Consider the following 9,641-nt stretch of genomic DNA (forward strand, 5'->3'; position numbering starts at 1 on the left):
AGAATAGTGAAAAGACAACATATGAAGTCTTAAAACCGAGAAAAAAATATTGTTTTGGGGGACATATGTACACATTTCTAATTAGATAAATCCAACACGTCTCAAAAGAGTTGGGACGGGGATCAGTTAAATTTAGTAAACATCCAAATAAGATAAAACAACAAAGAAGAACATTTCAAAATGAATTGTACTGACGGACAATATAGGTGTCCAGGTATAAGATCATCACAGAAAGGCTGAGTCACTCAGAATTAAAGATGCAAAGGGAATAATTACCATAGTTATTACATACATTTTTGAATTCCCTTTGATTTACCACGATTGAGTGTATATAAGACATATTTTTGTTATTAAAATCATTGTATAGGTTCATGACATCATGAAATATATATTGGCTGTAGTCTCACTCTAGCACTCCAGGAATTAGAGCTATTGAAAATTGACCATATTAAGAATGCTTAATGCGTGCAAATGATACAGGGGTGTAACATTCTCCTAAGCACTTGAGCTCACTTGAAATAGAAACTGTCCTTTGCTTACAGAAGTCAGCAGAAGTTGTAGAAGTCCATTCTTTTTGACAATAATAGAGCATTGCACATCCTGTGCTACAGTAAAAATGGACCATCCAACTTGTGTTAGTGCTAGCTTCAAAAGTCAGCCTCCATGATGACATGCGGGTGCAGTAGTGCATTGGTTAAGATGTTCTCACTCGTCTGTAGAGTTAAATACAGTGCTGAATGGTATAAATGGGTTTTAAACAGCATGAAAAGCCACTCATGCATTATATTTTGAAGGGAGATCTTCGATTACTGCCACATAGTAAGGTCAAATTGCATTCTCTACTAAGTTTTAATAGTTTGGCTCCATCATAAGGACCAGCAGGTGATAAAATGGTGGACTTTTGGTCAAGACCTGTCACACTGTAAGCACTACAGAAAGGAAAACATTGCAAAACATGACAAGGAATACACCCACCATTTAAGCTGGTGAAATCATGTCCAAGATAGGAATTAACACTGTTTTTTGTATAAAATCATCTCATCGGTTAATGTATTTAACTGTTAAGTGTTGTCTTTTGTTTTGTTTTTAGTCTTCCTCGACATTTGCTGCCATTTATTGTCCCCGTCCCAACTCTTTTGAGACGTGTTGGATTTATCAAATTAGAAATGAGTACATACGTCCCCCAAAACAATATTTTTTCTCGGTTTTAACACTTAATATGTTCTCTTTTCACTATTCTCCATCTAATGAATAGATTGAATGTTTTGAAAATTATAGCATTTTGATTTTATTCACTGTTTACCAAACGTCCCAACTTCACCGGAGTTGGGGTTTGTAGTTGCAACGCTGAAGGTGTTGCGTCACTAGGAGTGCGCACAGAGCACTCTTCAGATTCTTCTCTGTTTATTCGCATAAGATTGTGAAGAGTGCTGTCCTTCGCTTCCTTCCTTCATTCATCAATATATTATGTTGGGACTCAGCACCCAGTTATATTATATTAACTAGTATAGGCGATAGTGTGAGCGAATAAACAGAGAAAAATCTGAAGAGCGCTGTCCTTCGCTTCCTTCATTCATCAATATATTATGCGGGATTCAGCACCCAATTATGATCTGTAACTTAGTATAGAAGGCGATAGTGTGAGTGCGTCTCCTTCACTTCACCACCTCCCTGTGACATATCATCAGAACAGATGAGTTATCCTGCCGAAACTAAGATTGAGGACACATATCCTCAGTATTTTTTTCAGTAATGTAAAATGTATCTATGATGAAAATCGATATATGATCAACAATGATAAATTCAGTCTCTGTATACATTCTGTATTTATCCTCAAGGCAGTGATTAATGAAAACATATTTAAGAGTTTGACTGAAGTGATTGAAGCATTCTAAAGGTACAGTATGCAGTACACCATGCAGTATTTGACCCCGGTATTTGAAAATGTCCGCAGTGTCCACAAAAAGGCTTGCAATGTACACCACCTCCCTGGGACATGCCATTTGAACAATGTGATGTCATTGAAACCTAGATGTACCTGTCGTTCCAGCCAGATGACTCCACGGTTTTGGCACTGCCTTACTGACCTGTCAACATGGAAGAAGGAACACACCGTACAGCTGAACTTGTCCAAGACAGAGCTCCAAGTGATCCCAGCTAAAGAGTCAATCTGTCACAACATCCAGGGCCAGCCCTAGGCATAAGCAGCCTATGCAATGGCTTAGGGCCCCCCATAGGCACCAGGGCGCCCCCGTGAGCAGCAAAGTTCCAGGATGAAATTAAATCTCCACCATTTTCCTTAGTCATTTCTTTCTTTCTCATGTACCACTTACTGCGATGGAAACAGGAGTCAAAAGGGAAGGTGTACCGTACAAGTGGCAAGTGACGGTGGGTACAATGTCCTTTTTCTTGTACCACTGTTAATTAAAAAAAAATACAGACACTACACTCTCAGAAATAAAGGCACAGAACTCGTCGCTGTGCCAGTACCTTCAAGAGGAGTACCATTGTGTCGCTGTGATTGGTACCCCAAAAAAGAGGTGTGTTCAGCTTGTAATGTCGACCAATGTGCATTCTGTCACTTCTTTTTTGAAATAACAATCAAGCGACGCAATGGTACTCCCCTTGAGGGTACTGCCACAGCGACGAGTTATGTAGCTTTATTTCTGAGAGTGTATTTCCATTAACAATATAACAATCTAGGAAAGCATTGGTTGATTGGGTGGCTTGATTGTTTCATATTTCCGTCTTTGTGGGATTCATTGTCCCATTGAAATCAAGTCTGATAATGCCTTAATACTCACCCAGTAACTTTTTTTTTTCTCTCTCTCTCTGTCTTGGCCCTTCTTTCTCTCTTTTCCCCTCACTCTCTTCCTCCATTTTCTCTTTTACACTCTCTTCCTTCCTGTCTTTCCTTCCTCTCCTTCTTCACTTAGGCCTATATAGTTATCCTCCAGTCCTGGAGTCTCATCCAGTGAAGTTTTTTCAACCTCCTCCAACAGTTTTTGCCTGCGGAAGCAGTTCTGTACGTAATCACCCGTTTCATGAATACTGCAGAGTTCAGGGTGAATAATTGAAGCAGAGCACATGCAATGGGTTTTGTTTCGCTACATTATAATCACGGGTGAAGCCTGAAACTGACACCATGAACATCATCTTCCATGAAAGAGTGAGAAAAGAGGACAATTGTGTGTGTGTGTGTGTGTGTGTGTGTGTGTGTGTGTGTGTGTGTGTGTGTGTGTGTGTGTGTGTGTGTGTGTGTGTGTGTGTGTGTGTGTGTGTGTGTGTGTGTGTGTGTGTGTGTGTGTGTGTGTGTGTGTGGGTAGATGACGGATAGGCAGCAAAAAACATTTTTTTCACAAAACATTGTTTATGAGGGAAAAAATTATATGTCTACGTAGTGCAGCAATTAATCTTTCAAAAAATCCAAGTGGTCACAATGTTGGTTTATTCATTGATTACTTATTTACGTTGATAAAGCAATTACCTGAAAATATGCCCTTTGGTGTGACGTTAAGAAATAAATATATTAAGTAATGTAGAAATGGCTTGATGGAGTTTTATGAACATTGTTACACTCTTCATATTTATTGCAATTTTTTAAAGTCTTAATTTAATGAGAAATTACCATTTAAGTATTTTTTTCCCATTAGATGTGAGATTATTAGAAACCTTCGAGGAAAAACAGGGATATCTTTCTTTTAAATGTTCAAAATTGTCCGAATTTATACTAACTTTTCAGGGACGATAATTTATTCTTCCCTAATGCAATATTCAGTGTTTATCAAACATATTGTTTAGCTCAAACAAATATTTGAGCGTTTAAAACATGTCACACAGTAGGACATTCATGTCACGCTAAAGGACAGAAATGCAAAACTGAGCCAGAAACAAATATATCAACATGATTATTTTGTCTTTTGATCATAATATAATGTTGTAGTCAATATGGACCTACACTTTACACTTATAAGTCTTTGAATCGTCGATTATCAGCCTATCGTAACTCTTAATGACAGCCATGCGGTCATTGAATGTAACCTGCAGAGCTCATAAGACTCACACTGAAGTGTGACCTTGGCATGACCATCACACTTTTGTAGGTATGCTATGACTGTCACACCATTGAACCTGTAGTGTGTAGTGGCCAGTGCCTGTTTGGTATCTCAAGTTGGACAGCACATTTATGCTGTATATTGAGCTCTCCACAGCATACTTTATTCATCTATACTCCTCTATATACTCTCTCACTGATCTTTCCTTCACTGTTACCGTTATATTTTATGGTTTCAAAGCACCATTAATGACATTTTATATCATTTGACAGTATCTAAAATCAACAGCAAATATTCATCAACAATGCATCAAAGTATAAATTCCAAAGGCCAATAAAGGAATAAGTAATTTGAATACACAATATTTATCTAGTCAAACAAAAACAAAAAAATTGTACTACCAGTTGTTTTAAAAGCTATTTCTCAAATATCTAGTCCATTGGTGTGACCTGTTTGTCCTTTGGTGTGATACTCCAAAGTGTCACACCATAGGACTTTTACCATCACACCATAGGACTTTTACCATCACACCATAGGACTTTTGAGCTTTTGAGTTAATTTAAAGCCATGTCGTTGCCAACTGAAACACAATTTCACCTTTAGTAAGATGCATTTTCATACATCTACATAAGAAAAAAATATGAAAAATATACACTATTGTCAAAATGTATTTTATGGCTGTCACACCAAAGGACTACAAAACTAATACATCTTGTGGTAGCAAAACATAATTGTTTGACTGAAGAACTCTGAGAGAAAAATCTAAAATCCACCCTTGCCATTGGCTTCTTAAGGGTCTAAAGTCACAATTTATGTACCGATGCAGCTTCAACAATAGATAATTATCCACAGAATTAACCAAAAATATGATGTCACACCACAGGACATTGTTTTCTGCGACAAAGTTTCATAAGTCCATACGGTCTCAGAAAAACATGAAAAAAATTAAGCATTGCCACTTGCTAAAATAGACACCTTGAAAAACATGCCAGGGTTGTTTAGACAAATGACTGAGCTTTGATTATTTATTTAAAAATGTTTTAATATGGAGAACCAGGCTTGCCTCAGTCACACCATAGGACAAATGTGACATTTGACTCAAAATTAAGTATACTTATTTAAGCTCTGGATTTATTACACATTACTTTTTCACAACAACGACATTAGTTTAATCATTTAAAGCATTGACAATTTTGAAAGCATGAATTTACTTAATTTTAAGAGCCTGCGACAGCAAAATTTACACGTCACGTTATCTACCCATGTGTGTGTGTGTGTGTGTGTGTGTGTGTGTGTGTGTGTGTGTGTGTGTGTGCGCGTGTGTGCAGGGGCGCCGCTAGGGGGGGGAAAGTGGTACATATTCTGAGGGCCAAAGCACTGATAGGAGCCCTTAAGGGGGCCCAAGCACTGAGAGGGGCCCTTAAGGGGGCCCAAAATTCGAATCTTTCATGGGGCCCAACATTTCTGGCAGCGCCCCTGCGCGTGTGCGCGTGTGCACGTGCACGTGTGTGTGTGTGCACATGTGTGCGTGTGGGTGCATGCGTGTGTGTGTGTGTGTATGTGTGTGTGTGTGTGTGTGTGTGTGTGTGTGTGTATGTGTGTGTGTGTGTGTGTGTGTGTGTGTGTGTGTATGGGCACACACAGAGGTCAGGCGGGCAACTGAAGATACTGTACATGCATGTAAGCTATGGCGTTACCCACACAGCAAAAGTACACCGTAATGGATCCGCCCCGGAGTCCACCATCCGGAGGTCATCCTCCGGAACGGATCCGGTAAACGGGGCCGTATCGGCGTCCACTTGCACGCCGCCTATCATCCGACGCGGAGGCGTGGTGCGGACTCAAAAGGGACCCGTTTGTCACCCGCAACGGATCCGCGTGCAGAAGCATACCTCCGCAGTGAGCCCGGTTCGGAGGCGCGACATCCGATGCGGACTCATTCCGTGTCCACTTATTGCATCCGTCACGGTTCCACTACTTTTTATCAGTTACGGACCCATTCCGGACTCATAGATGTTCCGGGCCGGGACCATTTTGGATCCGTGCTCATAAAGTTACTTTCTTATTATGCTATAATCCCAATAAACGAACACTAAACCAGTTAACCGTTTCAAACAGCATTTAGATTTAATTCTACAGATAACACAGACCTGGCCTAGACACCGTTTAAATAAGAACCCGAAAAAAACACAACCTGACGAAGAACTTCACTCATCATGATTTTTTTATTTATCTTGACATTATTTTTCTGTCTCACTGTCATGTTGAACAATCGCGTGTCGTGGCTGCCTTCTCTTCCTTCCCTCATCAGTCGACGGGGAAACATCACATCAGCGCTCCGATCTGAAAAGGCAACAGAGCTAAACTTAGCTTTCATTTAAATTTCGTAAGATGACAATCAGACATTGCATTGCATATGGGATGGACAACGCTCTTTCACATCTCTATCCCGTGACAGTAATGATGTTGAATATTATAAGATGTACAATGTCCTACTTACTCTTGGTCGTAAAAGCCGGGAGGCAGGCGGGCATCACCGTAGCAGGGTGGATTACAGCTGGCTAGCCCTGTCCGACCCAGAGGTAATTCCACCTGTATACTGTTGCACAAGATTAAGAACAAATTCAGATATTTGTAGCCCAACCACGGACATCTGTATCAAACTATGAGCCCAGCTACTTTCATTCTGATGGACAGCATATGGGACGAGGGCGCAGTTCATGGCCATCCATTAATTGCTAATAAATAATTAGCCTGGATTTCGTTAACGTGAGGAGAATATGCCACCGCTTTAGGATTTGTACCGTTAAAAACACAGTTGATGCCAAACCTGTTGAGAGCATCATCAATCCGTGTAAAAGTGTACCACGAGCCAAATTCAGACCAATATAGCCGTTTCATAAGAGTATTCGAACACTTAGACGTACGTTTAACTTTACACAAGTTTGCTTCAGTCAACCGGTTTGCTAGTAGCTGGCTAGCAAGCTAACGTAAACAAGGCTGTTAAAATGGGCACAATGTAGATAATTTTTATTCAACTGCACTTCCTCCATGTATCGGATGGCATCATATTTTAACAGCATTTAGGAAATACTACAATAGCCAATGTAGTTCTCCATGTCTTTGAATGAATGAACTAGCTGTCTCGTTTTGAAAACAACTAGGGTTAACATACACTTTTAAAGTCATAAAAAACAAAATCCTACGAAATATCAAAAGTAGTGATAGTATAAAAGCTTCAGATATACTTTTTGTACCTTTGTGTATCACCTAATATAAATAAATCAATACTTACTGGAGAGCGCTGTTCGGTCGTGTCTGCCCCAACAAAAACTGTACCAACGTCCGTTAGATTTTACAGCGCGTCCGCGTTTGTGAATCAGATATGGATGCGATTATGGTCCGCGTTTTGACGGTAGAATTTGGGGCGGCGCACGGTGGCGACCCTGATCCACCAAGTGGAACCCAAAGGAATGTGACAGTGACACGGATGTGGTGACTTGAACGCGGCTCCGCATCGGAGTCCTCTGCTGTGTGGGTAAGTTCTGCCAAGAAAATGAGATGGAATTTAGCTCAATTACTCACTTGCATTAACCAACCAATCACTGCTCTGGTTCTTACCATTCATTTACCAAGAGCCAATAGGATGCCTGTACTCTCATTTATAAGCCTTGCGTCTATCTCTGCTCTTTTGCTGATTAGAGTAGAGTACGCATCTGACTTTTTTTCTTGAGAGGCGAATTGAAGCAGTAACCTACTTCAAAATTCAGCGTCTCGTGGTTTTCCAGTCCTCCTATCCAACAGCAAAAGCACAATTAATAATTACAATTAGTTACAATCAATTAGTTACAATTCATTGAATAAAATCAACTCCGCAGAATAGATTGCCTGTCTGCTCTGCCCTAGGTGCCACCACTTTGCAGATTCTCTATTTTAGTCCGAAGTGAAGCTGGCAGCTGAATAAACTGTACAGTAGGACAGTTACGGGCTACAAATGGCAAAACTTTGCCCAGTTTGTAGTAATTCACTGTAGTTTATATCTTTCTCAGGTAACAGCCTATGAACAATGGAAATATTTCTCAGGGATATCAATCAGCACAAATGTAACATGTACAATATACCTATTATAGGCTAACACAGCCTATATTATAAACAATGCTACCTGGGACAGTAATCTCTAGATTCAGTCTCTTAGAAGAGTAGCCCACTGGTGTTGACGCCCCCACCTCCTCCCCGTCAGCCTCCATTGCCTGCTGATCCCTTGGGTGCATTCCGAGGAGGCAATGCAATGCTTTACTGCTTCAAATGCAGTTCTGCATCTTCTCTCCAGCCTTTGCCTCCATGAGTAATGCCTGCTTCAATCATCGAGGTCCTGTGTCGATGGTTTACTCAGTACTCTGCTCTGGTTGCCACCACCTAGAGTCAAGTCAAGTCAAGTCAAGTCAAGTAGGTTTTATTGTCAATTTCTTTACATGCACTGGTCATACAAAGAATTTGAAATTACATTTCTTGCTTTCCCATGCAGACATAGACTAATCTAGGTAAGGACATAGACAGTATAGACATAGACAGTACTTATACATGGACATAAGACAGTATGGACATAGACAGTGCTCATACAGACATTTAAAGTGCAAGACTGGACAACAGAAGACTTGTAGAAAACATACATTAAGAGGAGGTAATTGTTGTGCTTTTCCTAAAAGTCCTTTATAGTGTTCTGACATAGTAATAGTAGCATTTTGAAGAAAAATAAATATTAAAATAGGTCTATTAAGTACACCAGCAGCAGTGTGTGTGTGTGTGTGTGTGTGTGTGTGTGTGTGTGTGTGTGTGTGTGTGTGTGTGTGTGTGTGTGTGTGTGTGTGTGTGTGTGTGTGTGTGTGTGTGTGTGTGTGTGTGTGTGTGTGTGTGTGTGTTTAGTGCAGGTAGAAGGTGCGGTGTGCGTCTGTGTGTGTGTGTGTGTGTGTGTGTGTGTGTGTGTGTGTGTGTGTGTGTGTGGTTGGGACCTCTCCTGGTTGGGACCCGATGGAACAGCCGTAGCGCTAGAAGACATTGTATCTAACCATCAGATATCCACCCTGGTGGTTTTTAATTCAAATAACTCACCCTGCCAACTACAAATTAAAAACATTAGACATTCCATTCTACATCACAAACAAGCACAAAGTGTGCAACATTGGAAAAGTCTAAAATTACAAGGGAAGTTAGCGCACCTTCAATTTGCTGACCAGTCAGTATCACATTCTGTCCTAAAAAACAAGTCCATATCAGAAGAAATCCTCATTTTTGCAATCAAAGCAAGACTACAATGCCTCCCAACTAGATACAATTTGGCAACATGGTACCCCTCACAATTCAACCCAAATTGCATATGGCATACACATGGTCACGAGAATGAAACTGTAGCCCACATTCTAAATGGATGCCATTATTACAAAGGACAGTATGTGGCCAGGCACGACCGCCTTGTCAGTCTGGTTGCAAAAGACTTGAAAAACGTTAACCTTGGATATGACTGCATATTTTGCAATTTTTTCCTACATAATACTGTGAAAATGGACTGGTTTAACCATAACCATGATG

The 9,641-nt window shown here is 40.3% G+C and overlaps 1 protein-coding gene and 1 long non-coding RNA gene across 3 annotated transcripts in view; one reads left to right on the top strand and one right to left on the bottom strand.

Moving 5' to 3' along the window:
- Positions 1-9,641, top strand: part of LOC134446435 (VPS10 domain-containing receptor SorCS1-like) — a 549,670-nt gene that overhangs the window by 255,453 nt on the left and 284,576 nt on the right. The gene's annotated exons all lie outside the window — the stretch shown is intronic.
- Positions 5,948-7,588, bottom strand: LOC134468765 (uncharacterized). Of its 2 annotated transcripts, none has more exons than XR_010038953.1 (3): positions 7,351-7,588; positions 6,556-6,647; positions 5,948-6,398 (listed from the first exon to the last, which is right to left on the bottom strand). It is a non-coding gene; the product is annotated as an uncharacterized LOC134468765 (long non-coding RNA). The 2 variants fall into 2 exon arrangements; XR_010038922.1 differs by having other exon boundaries at positions 6,556-6,654.

The sequence above is a fragment of the Engraulis encrasicolus genome, chromosome 1 (assembly GCF_034702125.1).
Source record: "Engraulis encrasicolus isolate BLACKSEA-1 chromosome 1, IST_EnEncr_1.0, whole genome shotgun sequence".
Taxonomy (NCBI): domain Eukaryota; kingdom Metazoa; phylum Chordata; class Actinopteri; order Clupeiformes; family Engraulidae; genus Engraulis; species Engraulis encrasicolus.